Raw genomic sequence first — 26,344 nt, 5'->3', positions numbered from 1 at the left:
GTGGGGATGCTCTCTCTCAGATGTCTCCTCTTCCCGTGCCATCCGGGACCCCTGGGGCTGTGGACACCTGGCTCCTGTGCACGGGGTCCTGTGTGCCCCACGTACACAGCCTGAATAGACCCCTGCCGGTGATCTTTGTCACTTTAAATCCAAAGCCACGCACTGGGGACTTGCGTACAGTTGTGATAGCTGGAAGATGTCCCCTACAAATGCAGAGGCTTGGGGGGTTGGAAGGGTCACATTCTCACCTGGCAGCCCTGTGCCGTGGCCCGCACCAGCCACTGGTCCACCCCATTCCTTCCCACTCGGCTCCGAGACAGGACCCCCAGTCCTGGGGGAGTCACCCCAGGGAGGACGAGTGAGGGACACCATAGCAGCCTGGAGAAGACAGCAACTTCTCCCCAACATCTCCTCTCTTGTCCCCAGCTGCCGGGGAGCAGCCCTGTTGATATCCCCTTTCCCCACCAGCCTGGGGGCCTGGCTGCAGCTTCCTGAAGTGACCAGTCTCTAGGGACCCTCGTGGCTATGGACTGAGTCACGTCCCCTCAAATCCTCAAGTGGATCCGCAGTGTCTCAGCATGCGCCTGTGTTTGGTGACTGACTTATTAAAGAAGCCATTGTCACTGGGATGTCACTGGGATGGGGCCTGACCAACACGCCTGGGGGCCTCAGGTCACAGAAACTACCAAGGGACTCACGATCAAGGACATAGGGAGAGGACGCCAGCCCAGGAGAGTGTCCTTGGCCTCGGAAGAGTCAGCACACTGACATGGGGCCCAGGACCCAGGCCAGCACCCAGGATAGTGAGAAAACACATCTGTCCTTAAGAACCCAGCACTGAGCACAGCCCCAGCCAGTGGTCGTGTCCACTGTGCTCCAGAGGGACCTCAGCCAACAGCAAGCCTTGGGGACACGTGTGTCCCTCTGTGTACCTGCTTGATCCCTGGCAGGTGCCGGACTTGGCAGGGCCTGGTTGAGACCAAGCCGCTCTTCTGCGGTGGCGTCGGTGGCGTCTGTGGGCGGTTGGTGCCTCCTCCAGCTCCTGGGCTCCAGTGGAGCAGGGTGGCCACTGACAGCAAGTCGTGAGCTCTGCGCCCCAGGCTTGGGGATGGAGGGGACACACAGGACGACGTTCCCATGGCTTACTCCTAGAAAGTTCCTAGTCAAGTGAGGACATGCCCTTCTCCACGAGCACGGGTCTCCCCTGCTCTTTCAGCTGAAATATTCGGATCAAGCAAGGACACGGATCCATTCAGAGCGTCCCTGAAGTGTCCCTGGCCTCGTCCTCTCCAGGGCCTCGCTGTGCTCTGTCATGTTGGCCTTGAAGTCATACTTTCTGTAAAGATTCAGTGAAATTCTTAGGGCAGTAAATGGCTCTCAACTACCCTTCTCCCTCCCTCCCTCCCTCCCTCCCACCTCTCCCCCTCCCCTCCCTACCTCCCTCCCCCCTCTCCCTCTCCCTTCCCTCCCTCCCACCTCTCCCCCTCCCCTCCCTACCTCCCTCCCCCCTCTCCCCCTCCCCTCCTTCCCTCCCTCCCACCTCTCCCCCTCCCCTCCCTACCTCCCTCCCCCCTCTCCCCCTCCCCTCCTTCCCTCCCTCCCCACTCTCCCCCTCCCTTCCCTCCCTCCCCCCTCTCCCCCTCCCCTCCTTCCCTCCCTCCCCACTCTCCCTCTCCCTTCCCTCCCTCCCCCCTCTCCCCCTCCCCTCCTTCCCTCCCTCCCACCTCTCCCCCTCCCCTCCTTCCCTCCCTCCCCACTCTCCCTCTCCCTTCCCTCCCTCCCTCCCTTCCTCTTCCCTCCCCCCTCTCCCTCTCCCTTCCCTCCCTCCCTCCCCCCTCCCTCTCCTTTCCCTTCCTCCCTCCCTCCCCCCTCCCTTCCCACCCTCCCTCCCTCCCTCCCTCCCCCCTCCCTCTCCCTCCCTCCCTCCCTCCCCCCTCTCCCTCTCCCTTCCCTTCCCCCTCTCCCTCCCCCCTCTCCCTCTCCCCTCTCCCTCCCTCCCTCTCTCCCTCCCTCCCTTCCTTCCTTCCTCTTTTTTTGGTGGTACTGGGGTTTGAACTCAGGGCCTCACACTTGTGAGGCAGACACTCTATCACTTGAGACACTCCCAGCTCTTTTTGCTCTGGTTATTTGGGAGATAGCGTCTTGCTTTTTGCCCAGGCTGGCCTCCTAGTTTATGCTTCCTGTTTGTCACTAGGATGACAGCCATGTGCCACCACCACCCTGGCTTTCTTTGGTTGAACATGGCGGGGAGGTCTCGTAAAATTTTTTATCCAGGTTGACCTTGAACCTGCATCCTCCAGATCTCGGCCTCCCAAGTAGCTAGAATTACAGACATGAGTCACCGGTGCCTGGCTTGTTTTCTGTTTTGTTTTTGATACCCCAGGCTGGTCTCAAACTTAAGATGCTCTTGCTTCCACCTCCTGAGTGCTGGGATTATAGCTGGGAACCACCATGGCCGTCTCCCAACTAGTTCTTAAAGGGGTTCAAGAAAACCCACACTCTGAGCAAAAGGAAGATGAAGCAGAGGAGGCGTTCCAGGGACTCTGTGGATGTCACCTCTGGGTGGACATCACCTCTGATGGACAAGCAAGGGGCTGGGCTTGATGATCCAGGGCAAATGGGCTTTTACTGTCTCTGCTCCTCTGATGGACCTAGAGAGTGAGACTGGGTAGGGGTCAGAACCATACTGACCTCGGGCCTCTGTGCCCACGAGCGTCTGGCAGTCACCCTCCTTCATTCTCTCGTCGCTGGGGAACGTGATGCTTGACCGCACTGCCCTGGATCTGATCCTTTCAGATCTTCTAAAAACAGGTGTGGCTCGAGTCACTGTGTCCAGGACCTCCCAAGGCCTGCGCCGTCCGGCTTGCCTTCCCCTGTCCCTTCCTGCTCCTCTCTCCTCGTTTGTTCTGGCCCTGGCTGTGAGGTCAGCCCCTCTTGTGGGTCCTCCACAAGGGCTCACCTTTCACCTCCCAGAGGGGACCCTGGGCCCCTTGGCCCTCTCTCCGCAGCCCTGGCCCTACCTGCGTCCGGATGTGGTGGTCCTTGCCCCCCACTGTGCCTGGAGGACTGTGACTTTCTAACCCAGAGGATCTTCTGTGGCTGCAGGGATCTCAGTCCCCCTGCTTCATGTGAGTGTCCCCTCCTGACAGCGCGGGGACACTGGGTGGACGGAGACCTGTCCACAACCCTGGATGAAGCCATGGGTGTGTCTGGAGTCTAAACTGGACGTCAGCTGGTACCACTCACGTAGGAAGTGCCCCGATGGGGGGGTCATCAAGGGTCATTTCCATGTTATTCATGTCCTGAGTGTAGATAAGTGTACGAATATTCAATACACAGTGTACATGTCATGGCAGGGCTTCTAAGTAGCTGTAAGATTTTGCTTACAATACGGCATGATTTGCTCTTTTTGGGCTGACAGTTCGAGGCGTTTTAGCAAATAAAATGCTTTGATTAAAAGGGCTCTTCAGAGACCTGTCCCCAGTCCCCCTCTCAAGAGGTGGCATTGTTCCTGGGTGACTATGCTTCCTCCAAAAGTCACCAGCATCACTTGCACGTGCAAATTAGACTGGAAAAACGCGCTGCTCTTGGCTTTTTTCACTTACTATGTTTTGGAGATCGTGCCGTAACAACGCCTCACCTTTTTTTTTTTTTGTGGGACGTGGGATTTGAACTCAGGTCTTCATGCTTGCAAAGCAGGTGCTCTACCACTTGAACCAGCCTCTAGTCCATTTTGCTCTGATTATTTTAGAGATGGGGGTCTTGCAAGCTATCTGCCCAGGCTGGCCTCGAACTGTGATCCTCCCAAGCAGCTGATGGCCACACCTCATTTTCTTGTTTTGGGTGAGGTGAGACGCTGAGCTCACATGTACAGTTCTGCCAGCATTTCTGTCGCATTGTTGTTCTGTTTCTTACTGATTTTAAGAGCTCTTTATATATTAAGCGGTACAGTATTTAGGTTGTAAGAGGCAGATTTATCACGAAGCCTGTGAGGTTTGCGTTTTAGACCCTCGGGCGTGGGCATCCTCACGAGATCCTGGAAAGGACCCTGGCTACGCGTTCCCAGGATGACGGAAGGAAGTTATTCTAGGCACGGTCACTTAAAACTGCTGCATTTGCCCACGAGGCTTTCCTGACACTGTCGGGTGGGCATTTCGGGGACCTGGCTTACATTTGGAGTCAGTAATTGCCCCGTGACTCCTGGGTGTAAATCCTCGTGAGCCATCATGGCGAGGATGGCTTTCTGTAATGTCCCTTTCATTGATTACTTGATTCACTCAGCTTCCCTTTGGCGTAAGAGTGTTTACATTCTTTGGTTTAGTTAGGCAGTTTTCCGTTTATTTGAATAATCCATCTTTTTCATTTTTTGCAGCACTGGGGAAGGAACCCAGGGTCTTGTGCCTCCTGGGCCAGCACGGCACGGCACCAGCCCCACTATTAGCCATGCCATATTTCATCCTTTGTTAAAACCCTGTAAGTAATGGGGTCTACATGTGCTTTGCACTTGGGAGAAAGGTGCCCTACTGATTGAGTCAAGCCTCCAGTCCTTTTTGCTTTGGTTATTTTGGAGATGGGTTTCTTGCTTTTTACCCAAGCTGGGCTGGACCTTGCTCCTCCTAATTTAGGGTTCTCCTTGTGACTGGGATGACAGATATGCACGCACCATCACACCCAGCTTCTTCCCGTTGAGATGGGGTCTCTCAAACTGTTTTGCTGGGGCAGGCCTGGAACTTCCGCCCTCTCTGTCTCGGACTTGGGCTCTCAGCAAGGTCTGTGCCTTCTGTCACCTGCTCAGAAGACAGGGGGCTGCCTGTGGCCAGCGTCAAAGGGGCAGCAGCTCTTTGCTTTCTGTGTGATTTTTTTTTTGTACTGGGCTTTGAACTTAAGGCTTCACACTTGCCAGGCTCTGCCACCTGAGCCACTCCGCCAGCCCTTTTTGTGTTGGTTATTTTTGAAATAGCATCTTGTTTTATGCCTGGACAGGTCTGATTTCCTGCACAGCCAGGATGAGAGGTGCTCACCACTGCAAGCAGCTATTGGTTAAGATGGGGTCCCACAAACTATTTGCCCAGGTTGACCTCGAACCACGATCCTCCAGATCTTAGCTTCCCAAGTAGCTAGGACTACAGGTGTGAGCCACTGCGCCTGGCCAACTCTTTGATTTCCTCATGGCAGCTCCTCCTGGATCTGCAGCTCGTTTTCAAACCTGGCAGCAAGTCTTCCGGGTGCTGAAGGGGTCCTCATTCCTCAGGGAACCCAGTGGCTTCACCTGCACCATGAGTCACTGGAGACACACCCACAGGGGTCTCTCTGGACTTGTTACAGCTTCTGGAATTCCAGGCACAAATTCCCCTAATTGTTGTGGAATGAGAAGCTAACTTCACAAAATGGAAGCCTACAATCTTTCTTCTGATCCCACGTTACTGTCGGTGACTACCGCCAAGTCTCTGGGCCTCAGTCGTCCAGCCCACGAAATGGGCTCGGCTCACGCTGAGACCTATGAGTGAGCAAATAGCCCTGACCACTGTGAAAAACCCGGAGGACAACACTGGCCTCACCCAGGATTGGCACCGAATTCTATGGCCACCGCGGGAGGGTCGGGTTCCAGCAGAGGGGCCTTTGCAGTTTGGGGCTTCAGAGCAGCGGACACGAGGCCTGCACCGGTGTGGGTCAGCTCTGAAAATGGTCCCTCTCTCCTGAGGGAGGGGAGTGAAAGTCATTTCCAGTTTTATTTACTTTTGTGCTACTAGGGATTGAACCCAGGGCCTGTGCGCTCTACTTCTGAGCTACATCTCAGCTCCAAAGCCATTTTTATACCATTGAATGAGACTTTTAAAAAAGGGAATGCTTTATTCTCCTCTAATATTTTATTTGTCCCCCTCCCGAAAGCCCCATGAAATCACTATGATATTATAAGCAGATAGGAGAATTTTGTATGGGTGGGCTGACCTGTTCAAGTTCACACAGATAGAGTCAGGTCAGGCCTGGGTCAGTGTGATCCTGGGTCATATAACAGAAAATTAACCCTTTTGTTTTATTTATGTATTTATTTTTAGGCAGTACTGGTGTTTGAACTCAGGGCCTTGCACTGGCTAGACAAGTGCTTTGCCACTGAGCTACATCCCAGCCCCCAGTGGCAGACGGTCATCTACAGTGCTGTCCAGGCACCACCTCTGCCCCAGAATACACGCTGTAACACAGACACTCTCCCCAGCCCCTGGCCACCACCAGTCCTCTCTCTGTCCCTGTGGATTTGCCTATTCTGGGCACTTCATAAAAATGAACGGCTGGGTGCTGGTGGTTCACGGTTATAACCCTAGCTACTCAGGAAGCAGAGATCAGGAGGATCATGGTTCAAAGCCAGACTGGGTAAATAGTTTGTGAGACCCTATCTTGAAAAAAATCCCATCACAAAAAAGGGCCGGTGGAGTGGCTCAAGGTGGAGGCCCTGAGTTCAAATCCCAGCACCACACAGAAAAAAATGAATCATACAATAGGTGGCTTTTGGGTTTGGCTCTTTTCGCTCAGTGCAATGCTTTCAAGGTTCACCCACAGTCCTCTGTTCCTTTTTACGGCTGAATACTATTTCCTCGAATGGCCGTTGTACCTTCCCTGTCATTTGTTGGCCTATGGACGTTTGGCTATTGTGAATGGCTCTCATGCTCATGGGGTTCTCGTCCTTCCCAGAGTCTCAGATCTTCCGAGTGCAGAGGGGACCAGCAGACGCTTTGCCTAGACTTCGGCCCAGATCTCTGCTGGGACTTCAAGACAGACCCAAAGGGGCCTCCTGGCATGAAGGCAAGATCAGAGGCAAAAGTGAGTCTCAACAGGGAACTCTGCTGGTCCCACTTGTGACAGGAGGGGCCCTTCAGATGAGCTGAGCTGTTTATCATCCTTTCACAACAAATGAAGGGGCTTTTACCAGGGAAGTGTGTGTGTGTGTGTGTGTGTGCGCGCGCGCGTGTGTGTGTTCACATTCACGCACCCATGTTTTTCTGGTCTTATTTTCTCTTGTACCTCTGTTGCTAGGTAGCTGGTACATGTGGCAGCCATCAAGGTCTGGGTGAGGAGGGGCGGGAGTGCTGGGCTGATGGGTGGCTGGGTGGGGAGGACACCGGGCCAGAGAGGAAGGACCCAGGCCACTTGGGGGCTGCACTCACCAGTGAGGCCGGGGGAACAGAGCAGGGTTTGCCTTGGCCTGGCTGCAAGGCTCCTGGCGACCTGCAGGGGACCTGCGCTGTGTGGCCAGGGGAGATCAGCCCCAGCCTGCCGCTGAGGGCCGCTCTGTCTCCATGTCTGTCCCCGCTTATGACCACAGCTCTGAGAGAAAGACACCGGTGTGAGGGGCTAGAGCCATCTTGGGGCGTGTGTGTTTGCATGCATGTGTGTGCTAACACGCTGACGTTCCCGGCTCCAGCTACGGCTGCATGGCCGATGATGTCCTCTCTCTCTCTCTCTCTCTCTCAATCTCTCTCTCGACCTGGCTGCAGAAAACTAATGAATCATTCTAGCTGAATCCAGGCAGTGCTGACATACCAATGCCCTGCAATGTTGACTGGGTACCGCCTCTCTCTCTCTCTCTCTCTCTCTCTCTCTCTCTCCCCTCTCTCTCCTCCCTCCCTCCGTCTCGCCCCCAGTTTGTAATCTGACACAGTACACCGCAGTTGTCTCTGCTCCGTGGTGAACCTCCGGAGGCTTGGCAGTGCCAGCGTCTAAGGTAGGCTGAGATTTACATTTTCTCCTAAAAACAGCCATCCTCTCCCTTCACCTTTGCGCGCCGAGCCGCAGCTGGCCGCAGCTGGCCGCAGCTGGTCGCAGGTCACAGAGGCATGGCTGGAACCCTCTTCTCCAGGGGCAAAGTTTATTCCCCAGTGGCGGGGGCTGGAAGATGGCCGGTGTGGGTGCGGGTGGACGCGTGGGGCCGGGATGGCCTCCGCTCCTGTCGGCCCAGCTGCTGGAGCCATCACTGAAGAGCTGACCGGCTTCTCGCTCTGTGCAGGGGTGGGGGTGGGGGTTGGGCAGTGATGATGGGGTGCTGTGACTCTGTGGTCCCTTTGGCTCCTGGCTTTTCAGAAAAAGCCCCTCTGGGCAAAGTTTGACATCAGGCCGAGCAGCGCCTTTGTGGCCGAGGTCGGGGGGGAGGCTCTGTCCGGCGGTTTGGTGTCACATCCAGCATCTCAGGCCTGGGATGGGGCTTCTTGGGGCCAGGGAGGGGGGTGTTGGGTGTGGGGACAGAAGCATCAGAGTTGACCACGCCATTCCCGGCCCAGTTCTGATCGAAATGCACGCAAATTTGTCAATTCATGGCCCCCAGGCTGGGATGATTCGTTTGTCAAAACAGATGCTCCCCGGCAGAATGTGTGTGCGTCTGCGCGCCGGTGTGCGCCTGTGTGCACGCAGGCAGCTCGCCTGGAAACCCTGTTTTCGCCTGGAAATGCGCATTTACACGATAACCTGCCCAGGGTGTTGGGGTGTGCAGAGCCCCCTGGGGCCATGTCTGCTGGGGCCTCTGGAGAAGCAGCTTGGGCTGTTCCCTAGGAACCACAGCCTGGCTGTCCCCAAAGCTGGGCTGACGAAAGGAGGAAGGAAGGAAGGAAGGAAGGAAGGAAGGAAGGAGGAAGGAAAGAAGGAAGGAAGGAAGGAAGGAAGAAGGAAAGAAGGAAGGAAGGAAGGAAGGAAGGAAGGAAGAAGGAAGGAAGGAAGGAAGAAGGAAGGAAGGAAGGAAGGAAGGAAGAAGGAAGGAAGGAAGGAAGAAGGAAGGAAGGAAGGAAGAAGGAAGGAAGAAGGAAGGAAGGAAGGAAGAAGGAAGGAAGAAGGAAGGAAGAAGGAAGGAAGGAAGGAAGAAGGAAGGAAGGAAGAAGGAAGGAAGAAGGAAGGAAGGAAGGAAGGAAGAAGGAAAGAAGGAAGGAAGGAAGGAAGGAAGAGGGAAAGAAGGAAGGAAGGAAGGAAGGAAGAGAGGGAAGGGAAGGAAAGGAGGGAGGGGTCTCTGGGCTGAGGGGAGAGTGAGGCTGCTGTGGTTTGTGGACACCTGGTTCCCCCAATCCCTCTGATGGTCTCGGGGGTCATCATGGTCTTCAGGATGCTGGGATGAGTGAGGAGGCCGGGAAGGCGAAAGGAGGGCAGGTCCTGGGCCCAGCCTCCCTGTGGTCCCCTCACAGAGGACACAGAGGGGAGGAGGCTAGGATGAAAGACGCCTCCATGGTGAGGGAAGGGTGACTGTCATGATGGAGCAGCTGTGTGAGATGGGGCTGGTGTCCAGGCCCCTGGGCCCCTGTGACCACGGTGTGGAGCAACTTCCTCCTTTCTGTCCAGTTCTGAGCTGGGACCTGGCCAGGCGCAGAGGGCCAGCGGATCTCAAAGTGACCTAGAGTATAGGATGAACAACCCAGAGGGATCCCCTGAAAAATACCGACCTCCTTACCAGAGTCCCAATCCCATGGTTTCTCTCAATGTGGCAGGAATGCCCTGTTCCCTGACGTTAGCAGGCCGTTCTGTGGCCTCGTGGGACGGGACTTCTTAGCTCCAGTGTGGGTGTGGTGTGACCGCCAGGCAGGCAGGCAGGCAGGCAGGCAGGCAGCCGGTCCATCTGCAGTGGGAGTGGGACGGATGAGCCAGGCTCAGACCTTAGGGCTGCCCTGCCAGCCATAGGGCAGCTTTCCCAGAACAAGGAGCAAAACCTTTCCAGTTTATTCCAGAAGGGAGCTGGCAGCTGACACTTGGCCCCTGCCCTTCTCAGAGGTGACAACCTGGGTCAGGATGGCGGCACTGAGAAACAGAGAGACATGGGGCCTTCAAGGCTGCCTCCCCTGCCGGGGGCTGTGCCGCTCACCCAGCCTGTCTGCAATCACACTGTGGACTCCAAGCCAGCCCTGAAACTCCCTGGGGACCCAATCATGGTGGAGACTCAGGCACCATGCATAAGGAAGCCTTCCCACCAGACTGGTGTTTATTTTGGTTTGTTTATTTTGCTCCCCATGGTAGAGAGAGCTTGGTGTGTTCAAAGGGAAGGGGGGAGGCCCAGAGCAGAGGTTGGTGGCTCCGCTCCCAACCTCCTGCAAATTCCATTTCAGCACGCCACATGGGGGTTTGGGAACACGGGTTAGGTTCTAAAGCAGCACCGAGATTCTCCTGCACCGCCAGCGGCACCGTTGACAGTGGCAGGTTGGTGATTGATCGCCCCGTTACCCGGGGGTGCTGATGCTGCTGGGTGGAGACCCCACTTGGGAACCCCCGGATTAGCTGGTGACCCTCCAGCGTTGTGGGCATCAGTGGGAAGCCTTCTCTGCTCTCTGTTAGCCTTTGGCTGACATAGCAAGTGAAGCCCCCCTGTACCCGCACGCTGACTACGCAGGTGGGTCTAGACCTGTAAGCATCCCACAGAAGGGCCAGAGGGACCCGCCCTTGAACTCTCTTCCTCCCACGGAGTCTCTCAGTGGCACCACAATGAGCCTCTATTTCAGGCAGATGGCAGGTTTAGCTCGAGTTTCCCACGTCTGTGAGAAGCTTTGGGGTCTGTGTGGTTCTGGGAACCCAGTGAGCAGCCCGCCTGCTGTGCTCATCCATCACGGCTCAGCAGAGCGGCTGCTGTCAACTTCTACACCCTGTCCTGCGGTCCTCTGGCCTGTCTGGATGAGATGGTGATGTCCCATGGTTCCTTTCTCCTTTTGCTCCCACCCGTTTGGAAAGCTGTGGTGTGGGAGCCGCTGTCTGAGTGGGTTGTGCATGGCCGTCGCTCTGGGGAGCACCTGCCGCTCCTGTGTGGGAGGGTGGTCCCTGCACGCTGTCCCCTTCTCCTCCTCTCTCCCTCCCTCCTTCTCTTTCCCTTCCCTTTTCTCTTTTTCCTCTCTCTCTTCCCTTCTCTTCCCTTCACCCCACTCCCTGTACCTTCCCCACAGAGGCCACCCCACGGACACGTCTGACGTGTAGCCCTGACTTTGGCCTGGGTGTGGGACACCCAGAGGGTGGTGTCTTTAGTTCTGTGCTCCGACCTCTCGGTGCCCTGGTGTCTCAGTGTCTGCTGACCACTGCCTGACACTCCACAGTGCTCATCAACACACTTTTGACCCTTTTCCCAGGGACGGAGACCAGGGCTCCAAAGCCCTGACACTGAACAGGATTACAGGGCTGTCCCTGTGCCACTTCTGCGTGGTGCTGTGAGCTCGGCTCCGGGGCAGATCTGAGCGCGCTCGGCTGGACCAGAGGGGCCACACCTGCTGTGTCCATAGAGCCAGTTTCTAGGCGGCATGAAGGTTTCTTTCTTTTTTAAATAGAACGACATTTGCAAGGACCCGGGGTGGGGTCCCTGGGTCCTTGAGTGGAACTTGTAGGTTTGGGATGGGACTTTGGTGACACCCCTTCTGGTTAGTAGTCTTGATCAACACACCAGGTCGTGTGTTGATGGTGGTGGTGATGTTTAGGATTTGTCACTGCTGATGGTGGGACATTGGGTTATACTCTGGGTGTGGTCATCATGACAGGCTTTCTAGGGCTGGATCACTCCTGCCCTGCAACCCAGGTGGCCAGTCCATTTCAGGACCCCATGTCCCCAGGATCCCCAGTACTAGGAGTTCGGGCAGGCCTTCAGAGAGCCGGCCTCAGGCCCGGGGGTCTGTGTGTTCGTCAGGAGCTGCTGCGGTCTTGGTGGACGCCAAGCATGGACAGGCGATGGTGGGAGCTTGGGAGCCCATCTGCACTGGGCATGAGCAGGAAGCCATCAGGAGCGCAATGCTTTCTATGGTGGAGTACATATTTATATTTCACTGCACGGAGCGACCACGTTTTGTTTGCCCTTAGGCATCTGTACTTGGAAAAGGTCAGGGTCATGCTGAAAATAGAGGTATGTATAATGCATGGAGACTCTCCTCTCTCTCTCTCTCTCTCTCTCTGCCCCTCTTCCCCTCTCCTCTCTCTCATCCTGTCTCTCCCCGAGCCTCTTCCCACCTCTCTCATTCTCTCTGTCTCCGTGTCTTTCCTCTCCTCTTTCTTTCTCTCCCTCCCTCTCTCTTTTCCCCCTCTCTCCCCCTGCCTTTCTCTCTCTCTCATTCTCTCCCCACTCTTTTTCTCCCCTACTCTCATTCTCTCTCTCCCTCTCTTTCTCTCTGTCTCCATCTCTCTCTCTCTCTCCCTCCTCTCATTCTCTCTCCCCCCACTCAGCTGAACATGTCCTCTGTCTGAACATTTCTTCCTCCCAGACAATGTGCAGCTCTACCACAGTTGACCCACAATGTCTCTCTCTCGCTCTCTCCCTTGACCACTTCTCGCTATGGCCACTCACCACTGCCCTGTGGCCTGAGACCCCCTCCTTGACCTGGGTTTTTAAGCAGCCCCTCCTGTTACCTCCTCCAACCCTCAGGCCACTCTCAGCAGGCAGCCAGAGTCCTGTGGCAGCAGGTTGGGGCCTGCTCCATTGCCTTCAGTCTCTCTGGCAGCAAGTGTGTGGTCCCCGGAGGCCACGGTCCTGTGTGATGAGGTCCTGCTCACCTTTCATCCTTCATCCCTCACACAGCTACCCAGAGGCCTCTCTCCCACTTACTGGCCAAGTTGTTCAGAGCTCTGCCCAGAGGTCGCCTCCTCCGAGAAGTCCTTCTTACCTGCCATGTTTTTTTTTTTTTTTTGGAGGTATTGAGGTTTGAACTCAGGTCCTCACACTTGCTAGGCAGGTGCTCTACCACTAAGCCACTCCAGGCTGCATTGGGTTTTTTTTTGAGATAGGGTCTCACAATCTATTTGCCTGGCTGCTTTGAACTGTGACCCTCCTGATCTCTGCCTCCTGAATAGTTAGGATTACAGGTGTGACCACCAGTGCCCAGCCTGCCATGTTTGGCTGCAATTGCTTTCTGCCTGTCCTCTGTTCTCTCTCGGGGGTCTTCCTCTCTTTCCTGAAAGGCACCCAAAGCAGGGTGGTCCCTTTACTCTCTGGGCACACTGCTGCCTCTCTCAGGTAGGCACTGGACAGGGGTCACCAACATGAGGCACACAGACCACTCCTGCCCTTGTGTCCCCAGGGCATCCCTGCAGGACATAGGTGCAGGACTTCAGAGCTGTGGTGGGCAAGCGTGGTCACAGGCACTCACGAGGCCGCGGTGACCCTGGCCCTGTCCATTCCAGATCACATGCAGGTCTGAGGCACCAGCCCCATGTCACTCTCAGGTCAGCTCTGTCCCTCGGGCAGGAAAGCAAACCTTGTCACTGGAGGATGAATTAAGTCTTCCACGTTTTCGGGATTCTACCCAGTAAATGTGGGTTTTCTCTCTTCCGTGGCAGGAGGGGAGTGGGGAGCTAGGCTGGCCGGCTCTGCCACAGGGGAACAAAGCACAGCTGAGCCTAGTAACACCTGGGTCCCTGCCACACACCACCCTGCCACCCACGTGGGACCATTGATGCATTCAATAGGCCTGTTGTCATCTTATTTATCAGTCAGCTTGCGGTCCCATCATATCAGGTCCTAACGGTACGGAGTCCTCTCAACACACCTGGTGCTGTTGTCAGTCATGTCCCCAACCCTCCATGGTCACCTTGTTTAAACAGCCCCATCCAGGGAGGACAAAGGTCGTGGTTACCCATCGTTCTGAACCCACGTTCATCATGACTCTGTGAGGAGGATACACACACCGTGTCCTGTCCATTTTACAGACATGAGAAGGAAGCACAGAGAGGGTAAGAGAGGTGCCTGTGGTCACACAGCTGGAGAATGGCAGCCAGCCTGGCTGGACGCTGTGCTCACACCACCTCTGAGTCACTTGGACAGTCACAGTCACTTAGGGCCCTCACTGCTCGGTGGCAGAGCGGTGTTGTGGTTAGGGTGGCGTGGGTCATGGCTGTCCCAGTCCCTAGAGTGTGTATTTGGACATGTGACTTCACCTTCCTGTGGGCTGTGAGGTGACCGGCTTTTCTTGATAGTAAGATTAAGGGAGTTAATTGGTGTTAGGACAGGGCCTGGGGTGGACAGTGAGGGCCGGCCTGTCGGCCGTCGTGGTCACTGTGATTGAGTAACCATTAAGATAATAGTGGGATTATTCAGAAAATATCAGAGGTCCGAGTGGACACGCCAATGGAGCTCGTCCCCCTGCTTCCTGCACGGGGAGGTTGTTTCCTAAGCTCGCCTGTGCAAACCATTGCTCTCTAATGGTGGAGTCCTCCTTCTCCCCACGCTCACTCAGACAGCGTTAGGTCACCCTCCCTCTCGAGGCCAGTGACTGTCCCCTGACAGATGACCTGCAGAGATGGCCTGGTGGAGAGGTGGCTTGGCCCAGGTCCCTTCTGCTCACTGCTGGCCCCACGTTCACCTGGCTGATCTCTGAGATGCTCTGGCTTAGTGTAGGACAAACCTGGCCGGGTGTCCTGGATGGGGCAGCTCTAATGTCCCTGCCGCCTCCAGTGAAGGGACACATGGATTTGGTCCTCCAAGGTTGCCTGGATTTCATGCCTTTTGTGCAGCCCAGATCTTCTGTAGACATGTCCGAGTTTATTTCTTCTTCCTTTCTTACATGTTGAGCTGCAAAGCAGGCCGGCCAGGGTGGGATGCGGAATTTGGCACCAGCGGGCACCTGTGTTTGTTAGCGTGGCCCAGGACGGACAGGTGCATCAGTTCCGCCACCTTCGTCTCAGCCGGGGCTGAGTCGCGTGGAGGTGTCTGCAGTCAGGACACTGGCCCTGCTGGCCTCACCCTGGTGCTTTCCGCAGGCTGGTGGCTTCCTCCTGGTTACTGGGTGCTTGAGGCCACAGGAGAAAAGGGACCCAGGGAGTAGCACACAGCAGTGAAAGCCACTGGACGGCACAGTCCTGTCTTCAGCCTGGCGGTGTCTTCACGGGTGGGAAGAGCCTTGGCTCAGGGTTTAACAGGGGACCAGGCAGGTCAATGCTGGAGCCTGGCTGGTGGTGCTGGCTGTTCAAGGGACAGCTGTGTCCTCTTCTGAGCCCACTCCCAGCGTGGTTCTGTGACTCGCAGTCACGGAAATGACAAGTGGGAAGACAGAACCTCTTTTCCCCCAGGGACAGGAAAGCCCAGGTCCTGAGCTGTCCTGAGCTCTGGCTTCTGGTCTCTGTTCTCTCGGTCAGGGCTCCAGGGCTCTGGATGGCTGATTTAAGCTGTCTGGTTTGATCCCTGAGTTCCACAGTGGGGAGAAGGTGTCAGGAAACATGGAGGCCGTCCTGACTGTCATGGCTGTGTGTTGCTGAGTTGTGGAGCTGGCCCACCACGGGCCGATGGTGCCACCGTTTTCTCTCTTTGTGCCTTCAGTGTCTCCACTCACGCTTGTCACAGACCACTTGTGCCCACACCGTCCTGCCTGAGTTTAACCCACTTCATCTGTGTCTAGTGCACTCACCATCCTTTAAAAAACATTTTTGTGGGATAAAAAGAAATAAAATTAGGCAGGCATAGTGGCTCCCGCCTGCAGTCCTAACTACTGGGGAGACTGAAACCGGGAGGAGAGAAGTGCTCGGTCAGCCTGGGCTAAAAGTTCATGAGACCCCATCTCAAATAATGGCTGGGGATTTTGGCTCACACCTGCCATCTATGACAGGAAGCATAAAATAGAAAGATCACAGTCCAGGCTGGACTGGGTAAAAAATGAGACCCTACCTCAAAAACAACCAGAACCAAAAAGGCTGGAGGCGTGGCTCAAGTGGTAAAGCACCTGCCTAGCAAGTGCGAAGCCCTGAGTTCAAAGCCAGTACCACCATAAAAAAAATCATATATGATTACCAGACATGAAAACTTCATATCATCAAGCAAACCTAGAAATGGGTACCGTGGTGGTGAGGGCCTGGCCATCCCAGCTGCCACGCCCACTGGCCCTGTGCCGAGGGCCTGTTGTGGTCAGTGCACCTGGGAGCAGCTGAGAGCGTTCGGGCTTCCCCAGGCCTCCTCCTGCAGGAGAAAGGCCAAAACCTCCTTACCACCCGAATGACTGCATTGAGTAGCCTGGCGAACGTGACATGGCTTGTGTCACCTCAGGCAGCAGGGGCACGTCCCCCTTTGGCTGAGGCTGGACCTCAGGCCCCTGCACCGCTTAGGACTTGGGCTCTGATTTCAACCTCGCTCCTACCATTACTCCCCACTCTGCAGCCTCCGAGCTCAGCTGCGGGAAGTGCAGCAAACTCTACTTTAAAACAAGCCCCCCCCCACCCCGCCCCGCACCCCACACCTTTGAGTCTTACTCAAAATGTTGAAAGCCACATAAAAACCTGTTAAAAATGTACAAAGCCCAGAATGGCTGGCCGGGTGTAGTCTGTTAATCAGGGCTGCTGGCCGCAGAGTCACGTGATAGCTAAAGACTCCATCCATCCGATTAGAGGATCTGACGGCCCCTGCCAGGGTCAGGCCTGTGGACAGCCTGAGCTGAGTCAGGACAGCGCTGCCACCTCCATGGCCACCTCCCAACTCAGGCAGTCGGTCAGGGCTGGGCAGAACTTGAGGACAGCAGGCCGAGTGTCCACTGTGTGCTTGTAACAACTGATGGTCATTTAAAAGTGCTTTTCCCATCTGAACCCCAAACTCTGACATCAGGCGGTGATTTTCTTGTGAGTGAATGAAGGCTGTGTGGCCAGCTGGTGTTGTAAAGTGACCTTGAGTGTGTGGGCACAGTGGAGCCCGCTTGGAGATTAATGGGAGCCACCAGAAACCATGGAGCCCGGCACAGGCCAGAAGTGGCCTCTCCTGGGTAAATCGCTGCCCTGTGCCTTGAGGGGGACACTGGTAGCCACAATTATCCCTGGCTCAAGGAGGACAATCCTGCCAGGGCAACTGAGGTCACCCAGTGATCTGGAGGCCTTGTCGGGGAAACTCAGCTTCCCGTGTCCTCCTCGAACATCAAGAAAGCACTAGCATGTCACAGAAATGGAGAAATGGCTGGAAATCCCAGGGAAGGAGATGTCACCGCCCCAGCCTGCACCGTCCATCAGGCCCTGCCTGGCTCCTGAGTGCAGGATCCCAGGGGACGCCTCACAGTCCTGTGCTCACGCCAGCTCTGCCCGCGAGAGGGTAGGTCACTTGTCCAAAGTCGAGGGGTTTGCAACTGGGGTGGCGGAGGGGACCGAGACTCTGGCTTAGACCCAGAGCCTCTGTCTTCACCACCCTGTGGCTCTTCTGAGAGGAAGCTAAGCAGGAAGAAAGGAAGGGAATGCCAGTCACCTTCCTTTTGGGTGCGACAGCAGCTGTTTTGTGGGCTGCACTGTTTTGGGGAGACCTTTGTCCCACTTTGCTAGCATGACTTCCCCCTCCACGAGCTCTCCAAGGGTTACCTGTCCACCTCACGGGGTGCAGGGTGTGACCCCAGCAGAGCACGGCTGGGGTGGCGAGGAGGGGACAAGGGGACACGTGGGGAGATGCTTTCCATGGGCTTTCTGAGAAGGGCCACAGTAGAATACGGGCAAGCCTGGGGGCCATGGGAGGAGGTGACCTTAGGCATCTCAGGTACCTGATTGCAGAGCAGCTGCCCTCAGCGCCCCATCTGTCAGAGGGACATGGTGGCTCATGGTGACATGTGAGCGTGTGCCACTCCCCCATCCCTTTTGCTGAACACGCCTGTCCCTCTTCCTCAGGTGGCCTCAGAGGCCACAGGATGTAACCTGTGGTGTGGAGAACGCATTTGCAGCGTTTCACTCTCAGGGTTCTGAGGCAGAGGGCTGGGGTCCAGCAGAGAGGCCTGGGGCAGAGAGGAGGCTGGGGACTGGGACGCCCCAGCTGAAGGTGACCTCAGGGGTCCGGGGTGGCTTTCACGGGTTTTAAGTAAAATTTAATAAATACAACAGAGAACAAAGGAGCCACCAGTTCGTTCCTCATTCTCTGCTGCTAAGCGTGGGCCTGGGGAGGACCTGTGATTCACAAGCAGTGGGAGAAGGTGGCGTTGGGGAGGCCAGGCTGGTGGCCAGGACGGCCTGGCCCCGTGTGACAGAGCCAGGCTCTGCCCGTCCAGCTGAGGTTGGGGTGGATACCATACAGTGGGGACCTGTGCCTGCTCCACCCAAGGCCATCATTGGAAAGCTGTGTTGTGAGCTGGTCACTTCCCCCTGTGACCCTGACAAGGCCACCATCCTTCCAGGGCAGGCATGGGCCTCTCGCCTTTGTGTCGTTCCCCCTGGGTCCATCAATCAGCCTCGTGGACGTTGCGGCTCCCTTACTACTAAAAAATGGGCTCCTCCTTCCCATGGCATCTGTGTCCAGTGTTGATCTCCCAGATCCTGGGGCACCCACAGGGCCTGTCAGTTGTCCTCAGTGTCCACCTAACTCAGGAAACGCTCTCTGGTGTCCGTGGTGCTGCAGGCTGGGCCGTGACCCCAGCACAGGTCACACCAGCTGATTTCTACTTAGACATACCCCTGCCTGGCGCCGGCCGTGGGGTGTGGCACCCAGGCCTGAGCCGTGGACATGCACCCAGGCCTGAGCCTGCTGGCCGACCCTCCAGGACAGCTGGCAATGAGAGGGGCGAGTCTCCTTCATCTTAATCCCACCTGATAGGCCACCCGGCTGGGTGGCGGAAAGGGCTCTGGAGAGACGTCCACGAACCCCTCTGCCCCCAGTGTCCCTTTAGCTGGGGACACTGCCTACTGCACGTTTGTCATACAGCATCCCATATGGGGAATGAGATAGACATCCCTGCCACCCAGCGTCCCCAGGCCCTGCTAGAGTCCTATGCACATCAGAAATGACAGCCCCAGCCTTTGTCCCCTGGTGTGTGATGTCATGCTCTGCCCCCTGGGGACTCCAGCTTTCTCTGTTCCTCCTCACTGTCCAGAGCTTCCGGATGGAAGCCCGTGGGCTGCCTGAGGCCAGGAGTCAAGTGCCAGCCATAAAACGACGCTCTTGTTTGCAAGAGATGGAAAACCGTTCCCAGACTGGAGTTAGCCCAAGGGAACGGGTGGACTGGAGTGGCTGGAAATCCAGGGAAGTTGTGCACATCAGACTCAAAACCAGCGTCTGTCTGTCTGCATTCTGAAATGGGCCTGTACCTCACGGTGGCAAAGTGGCTGCCAGAAGCCAGGTTCACGGCAGCAGGATTGCAGACTTCTGCAGTAGCAGAATCATGAATGTGTCCTGAGATTCCACTCTCCATCCCTGGCATCACTCAGGGACCAGGTCACCTGATGGGCACAGCTGTCCCTAAGAGAGAGGCCACCTGGGAAGGTTGTCTGGTCCCAGATGCTGTCTGGCTGGGGGCCAAAGGGAGAGTCAGAGGCAAGGCATGATGGGCGGACCCTGTTGGGAACAAGCTCTCTGGGCCCCCCATCTGTGCCAGGCAGGAATGCCGTGTGTCCACCCAGTGATCTGCCCAGGCTCCTCCTGCCCACCAGGCCACCAGCACAGGGACAGCAGAGACAGTGATGGCATCTTCCAGGGAGGATGGGGGGATGTGACAGGTGACCAGGAAGGGACCTTGGGCTCCTGTAGCCCGCCAGACCTGAGGAAGTGGGGTGATAGGAAGCTCCCCTTCCCACCCAAGCAGATAAGGAGGAGAGGGTTACAGAACGTCCCATGGATCCCTGGGCCACAGGCAAGCCCGGAAGGGGTGAGGCGAGGCCAGGAGTGTGAGGAAGCCGGGGAGCCTCCAGGGGCCCTCAGATCACTGGCCAGAGTGGACAGTGTTGTTCCTGCAGCCGGGGCTGGTTCCGGCCAGTCTGGGAGCTCTGGTGCCATGTTTGGAGTGGTGTCCACACCTGAGAAAGACCGTGATATCATAGGATGGCATTGACCTTTGCACTGTGTCCTCCCTTCCCTCGGTGTGGAGTATCTCAGATCGTCCCCCTCGTCTGTGGCCAAGGTTATCTGGGCCTCTGGACCCACGCTGCCAGCTGTCCTGGCAATAATTCCCTAAAACCGCTCAGGTTGGGTGCTTGCTGGGTGTTAAGAACCAGCAATTTTGTGGGTTTATTTTTTTTCTTTTTGTGGCACTGGGGTTTGAACCCGGGGCCTCACTCTTGCCAGGCAGGTGCTCTACCACTCCAGCCACTCCACCAGTCCTTTCTACGCTTTAGTTATTTTTCAGGGAGGATCTTATATCTTTGCCTGGGGCTGGCCTCAGACCGTGATTCTCTGCCTCCCTTGTAGCTGGGATTACAGGCATGCCCCCACCATGCCTGGCTTATTGGTTGAGACAGGGTCTTCCTAACTTTTTGCCTGGGCTGGTCTCTAGCTGTGATCTTCCTGATGTTGACCTCCCTCATAGCTGGGTTGACAGGCGTGAGCCACCATGCCTGGTCCTGTGGCCTTTAATCACTCAGTGTTGGTGACACAGGTAGTAGACACCACTGTGTGCGTCTATTTATCAGAAACGGGTCTGTGTGGATCTGTGTGCTGGGCTGCCTGTTCTTCCTCCTCTTCTCCCCTCACAGCTCTTGCAGTACCCCACTCCCCTTTGCTGTCACCTCAGCCATCTGGTTCCCCAGTCCAACTGCAGAGTCCCTCCAGTGGCATCCAGCCAGCTGGCAGGTGACAGCAGCCTTGATGTGGTACTGGAAGACTCGGCCTGGCCCCTGTGCCTCCTGCAACCCCTGCCGCCATGCTGTGTGCTAAATGCCCTGGCCCTGTGTGCTGGGCTCAGGGCCAGTACAGGGCCAGCCAGTTACCTCTCCGCGGAGTCCTGGCCTCGGCAGACGCTCGGCGCTCTTGCCCCAGTGCTGGCCTGTAATCTCGACAGTGGTTTGAATTTGTGACGGCCCACGACCAGGCCCAGCCAAGCACCCGGGCTCTGACCTCGGGTGCTGTGTCTGCCTTTCTGTCGTGTGTGGTGAGGGTGGCGATGGCCTTCTGGTTCCTGTGTGGGCCACTCACTCCAGTTTCTGGCACTTCCTGTGGACGGCGTCTTGCAGGCCCAGCCACCGTGAGAGCAGTTTAAGGATGGGGAAGAGCAGAGAAGTTCTTACCCAGCTGTCTCGCCTGAGTGATGGCTGCAGTCTGAGATGCTGTGACCGTGCCATCTGCAGGTGGCCCCAGGGCCAGCAGGGTGGGTTTTCTCATCTAGGGAGGGGTCAGTGAGCTATAGGGGAGGCATGGGAAGCAGCTGTCCCTGTGGCCACCTGAGGTGCTTCTATGAGCAGTGACTCCTGGGACCTGTTGAAACTCAGGCCTGGGCGGTGCTCTGCGGTCAGTGTGGCTTCCTTCAAGGCCCCTCCTGGCTCCTGAGTGACCTCCTGGCAGAGAGACCTGTGCACAATGCAAAAGGAAGCCAGCTGTGGGGCCTCGTCCAGGGCCCAGGCATGGGGAGCCCAGGGAGGGAGGGCAGAAGTACAGTGTGAGCTGCAGGGGGTCCCATGCACCCCTGCCCAGGCTGCCAGGCTTTTTACCCCTTGGTGCTCCCACGGTAGAGGCTCAGCCTTCTTCACAGCTCTGAGGCTGGAAGTCTGAAACCAGGTGTCACCAGGGCCAGGCTCCCACTGGTGGCTCCCCCCGGCCTGCCTCGCTCTCACGTCTTGGTGTCGGCAGTCCTTGGGGTCTTGGCTTGTGGACACACCTCCCCAATTTCTACTTGCTTCGTCATGTGGCCTTTCCCGCTGACTCTATGCTTGCTGTCTCTTCCAGGGACATCCTCCTGGACTTGGGGAAGACCCTAATCTAGGATCCTCAGCTCCATTTTTACCTAATGACACCTGTCCCCCTGGGGGACAGGACCTGGGTGGGCTGTCCCTGGTGAGCCAGCAGCACACGATGGATGCAGGACCCGGATCAGGGGCAGAGACACATCTCTGTCACGTGTGCATCCTTAAGGCACACTGGTTCGAGGCGCTCACGTCGGGGAACCCAGGAGAAAAGAACCGTCAATTAATTACAGGCTGTGATAATTAACTCCTGTGACCTTCAGTTCATCTGAAATTGTTGCTTTAAACTTGTGAGGTGAAGCATGGTATTGACCGTGGGAAAACTCAAAAACGTATTTGTAGAACCTGAAGGTCGAGCAGAGGTTCCCAGGGGTGGGGCGGGGATGCCACGGGGACGGAAGTCTCCGGAAGCAGGTGTGGGCGGTGACAGGTACCATCTTATTCATTCCCGGTCGTTAGCAGTGAGCCTGGCGAAGCCCGGGGCTGTCACATAATTACGGATTGCTGCCTCTCCTAAGACGCTAACCTGGGGGCCACGGCTCCCCTCTGTCCTTTGGTGTCCTGACACCAATGGTTAACCGTGAGTAAAGTGTGAAGAACACCCTGTAGACACACGGGGGGAGGGGACCCAAGGCCACACTGGCCCCCAGGACGCAGCCCGTGGATGTGGGTTTGTGTGGGTGAGAACCGGGCGCGTGCCATGGTGGATGGACCCTCACGGCTGTGACCCTGGTACTGCTTGGCTCTGTGGGTAGCTCTGCGCCTGGCTTCCCACCTGACACCATGTCTTGCACGTGGTCCCCAGCCCTCATTGAAGGTGCACAGTGGTCAGGGGTCAGATTGGACTTCATGCTCACCCGTGAGGCCATCACAAGTGGGGTCCATGCTTGCCTGAGGATCCTTGCACCGTCCACTCCTGGAAACCAATCCCTAGGTCCCTGGGCGCTGGCATTTTCACTTTGGGGAGAAATTTATGGCCGACTCCCCAGCGAGGCTGCCAAGGTCCCTCCCTACATGGCGGGCTGTGCACGCCATTGCACTCCGATTTCCTGCCCTGGTGGAGCAGGAAGGGGATGCTTGTTTACTCTCATGCTTCTTTTATCTTGAAGGGAACTGGGCTTGGCTTTCACATGTCCAAAAGCCACTCGGGACCCTTCTTCCAGACAGCATGGATTTGGGGGGAAGGTAACATATCTTTAAGTCAGTTTGTAGAGACACTAGGAAAAGGGTGCAAATCATACCCGTCCAATGTGACAAAGTCTTACAGTAACTGTGCCCTGTCAATACTGTCCAGACCAGGAAACACGACCTCCCCATCAGGGGCAGCTGCCCTCTGACCTCTCACTCCTCAAATTAGCCCTTTTGTGGAAGCATGGATTCCAAAACATGGTTGTGTGGTGAACGTTCTCCATCCAGCGAGTTAATGAGCTGCAGGTTGCGTCCTGTCCTCTGGACAAATGGGTCTGTAGACAGGCCTCATGGGGCAGCGACCTGTGGTCACCCGGCCCTGGCCTGTGCACAGTCAGAACAGTGAAGCCAGAGCCCGGCCTCCCTGACGACAAAAGCTCCCGATGCGTCATCTCCATGACTTTCATCCTGCACAGGCTGCAGGTTGGAAACGCCAGATGGACTTTCCGTTTCATGGAAATTTGCAAACGTGAAATTAGCCATGTTGAGCTGTCTGACCCGCAGCTTTCGCCAGCATCACAGCAGCAGGTCCCAGGCCGGCTCTTCCCGCTCAGGAGACCCTGTGCTCACCCACCTCTCACCCTGAGCCCCAGCTCAAGCTGGAGCATCTCAGGGTTTACCAGGTGGCCTTGCGGCCTCTGTGCCTAAGACTGGCTGATTCTGGGCTGTCTGACCACCGGCCCAGACACAGGATCAGGGGGACCCACAGGCCCAGACCCCCAAATGGGTCATCACTGCAGCTGGACCGGAGGGCACTGCCCGGGGCTCCAGCCGTTCAGCCCAGGTTGGGGTCTTCTGTCGCTGTTGGGAGCAGACTTGACACTCCAAATGAGCCGCTCCCTCCAGAGTCTTGAGCCTCTTTTCGAATACGGACCCATCCTGTATCTTGCAGACTCCGTTTCCCAGAGGGCGGCACAAAACCCTAGGTGAGCAGGAAGAAGGAACTAGAAATGGATGTTAGGGAATGAAGGTTTGTGGGAAGAGGAGGGTGGGAAGGTCACCGACCTAAAAAAATGTAAGGGTTCCTCAAGTTGGAATTCATTCTCCAAGTTAAAATAAACTATGCTTTTTTTTTTTCTTTTGGTAGAACTGGGGTTTGAACTCAGAGACTTATGCTTGCAAAGCAGGCGCTCTACCACTTGAGCCACACCTCCAGTCCTCCAAGTTAAAATAAAAGCACAGAAATGTCCTGTAACATCCCAGATTTTTTTGACAGTCCTTTAAAAAAAAATACATCTGAAGTTCTGGCAACCCTCACCCCACTTCTGGGCTCTGCTGTCCGCCCTGGTGGAGCTGCTGTTACTCAGTTTCCCACACCTGCCTGGGTGACCCCACCCCTGCCCGCCAGCGCTGGCCACGGGGTTGAGCCCTGGCAGAGGCTCCTTTCTTTTTTTTTTTTTTTTTTTTTTTCTTCCTCCCTTGAATGCTTTATTTTGAAAAATAAAACCCACAGAAAGGTTGCAAGAAGAGTGCAGTGAACATCTATATACCTTTCACCTAGAGTGACCATTTGCTAATATTTTGCCACAGTTATGCCATCTGTGTGTGTAATACATATACACACATAGAGGCTCCTTTCTGATCCTTGCTTAGCTGGCAGCTTGGGTGGCCAGTGACCCCCGTGTGCCGTCTGCAGGAGGCGCTGCGGGTGGCCTGGGGGACCGCAGAGCTCGGGAAGCCAGGCAAGCCTCAGGAAGCGAGGGTTTGGCTCCTCAAAGGCTGTGAAGCAGGGGTGTGACTTGCTGATTTCCATCAATAATTGCCCTGCCGAGCAAGGGATCTCGTTGATTTAACGAGTCGTGTCGTGAGGATCAGACCCGGCCAAGACCTCGGGATGATTTCCGTCCCATCTGTGGAAATTTCCTTACGGTCAGAGCTGTGTGTTTTTTGTGCAAGGGGTTTGGGAGCACAAGGGAATTATTGCAGGACCCTCACCTGGTGACCGACACTTGGAGTCACATCTTGAGCAGTGGACAGTCATTTGAGATCTGTGGGTTTTCAAGCTCTATTGGAAGCCCCTTTCCTGCAGATGGGCAGAGGAGATAGGACTGCGATGTCACTTGATCCACCTGACAGCGAAAGCTTTTCCCATCAGTGACATTCTGACCCCTTCCAGCACTGGGTCACTCTTGGGCGCCTTGGAGGAGCCGGCCAGGCACTTGGCCACTTGGTCATTAAACCTGAGTTCTCAGCTGGGTGTCTCTGCACCCAGGGGACAGGAGGGCATGTCTGGAGAAGGATTTGGAGGTCACAGCTGGGGGTGAGGGTGAGCAATGCTTGGTGGAAGCCACCGCGGAAAAGGGGCTGATAAACATCCCATAATGCACAGGAAATCCCCTGACAACAAATAATCCCGCTGGTCGAGTACACTTGTTTTCCCAAGCACTGCCATGTCCTGTTCCCCTGGCATACATCCCAGCAGGGGGATAGAGGGGACAGATATCAAAAAGGAAAGATGATTTGGGTTGGCGCAACAGGGAAACTGAGAGATGGAGGGGAGGTGCCAGAGAGGGAAGAACGCTCCGTTAGTTAGGAGTTACATCACTGAAAGTAAGAAAATGTGACTTGCCATGGGGCTCGATTCTCACCAAAGAAAGATATATGTAAGTAGGGAGCTGTGGACATCCAGGGTCAGGGTCTCCCCCATCTCCAAGGTTACAGAATGGCTGCTGTAGTTCCAGACATCACATTTGTGCTCGTGGTGGGCAGTCCCATTCAGTCTTCTATCAGACTAGTAGATGCTCTCCTAAGAGCTTATTCAACAGCTGGTGGACAGATCTATGTCACATGGACAACTGTAGCTGAGACATTGGGAAGGATTTGTCTCTTCTAGTCTCTCTAGTGGGAAAAAGATGTCTGGATGGAGTCAGGTTGGTGGCTGTGTGGTGCTGGCCTCTTGTGACAGTCAAGTGGAGTCTAAGTGGTAAGGAGTGGCCATGTGACAGCCTGGAAGGGTATGTGGTAGAGGGAAGGGCAGGTGTGAAGGCCTAGAGACAGGAGTGGAGGAGAGCCAGGCTGGCGCTATTGACGGGAACCACATGCCAGCTGCGTGCTGGTGTCCCCAGGAAAACCGTGCACTGGTGTCCCCAGGAAAATGCCACTGCTTCCCGTGAGCCCAGAACACCGAGTGGTAGGACGGTGCTGGAACCTGTGTGTTCAGACGTCTGGAGTCGGCACCCCTGCACTGAAATCCAGTATAATTTGGGCTCTGGGGACCCATTTCTGGCCACTCCAGCTCCCGGGGTCCTTGGCTGGTGGCTGAGTGACTCCAGGCTCTGCTCCTGGGGTCAGTGGCCTCTCTCTACCTGGGAGTGGTCGCCTCTGCATGTCTCTCAGTGCGATAGCGGTTGCTGGATTTAGGGCTAATCCAGGACAATCCCTCAGCTCAGGATCGTCACAAAATCATATCTGCAAAGACCCTTTTCCAAATGTGGTCACACTCGCAGGTAGGGACATGGACTGTGATGCTGGGACCCTTTTTTTTTATTCGGCAGTAGTGGGGTTTGAATTTAGGGCCTTGTGCATGTTAGGCAAATGGCTCTACCGCTTAAGCCTCACCCCACAGCCCTTTTTTGCTTTTGCCTGCATGGCAAAATCTCTGAGTAGCAGAGATTACAGTCAT

At 56.0% G+C, this 26,344-nt stretch overlaps 1 protein-coding gene across 4 annotated transcripts in view; it reads left to right on the top strand.

The window, feature by feature from the left end:
- Positions 1-7,341: 7,341 nt before the first annotated feature.
- Positions 7,342-26,344, top strand: part of Rimbp2 (RIMS binding protein 2) — a 190,529-nt gene continuing 171,526 nt past the window's right edge. For 2 of the 4 annotated variants that reach the window (XM_074061337.1, XM_074061336.1), the window contains exon 1: positions 7,342-7,717. The gene's annotated coding sequence lies outside the window, so the exon portion shown is untranslated. The remainder of the gene's footprint in view (positions 7,718-26,344) is intronic. The other 2 variants (XM_074061334.1, XM_074061331.1) reach the window with 1 other exon arrangement.

Source organism: Castor canadensis, chromosome 18 (assembly GCF_047511655.1).
Source record: "Castor canadensis chromosome 18, mCasCan1.hap1v2, whole genome shotgun sequence".
Classification (NCBI taxonomy): domain Eukaryota; kingdom Metazoa; phylum Chordata; class Mammalia; order Rodentia; family Castoridae; genus Castor; species Castor canadensis.
This window is presented reverse-complemented; position numbering and strand designations above follow the sequence as displayed.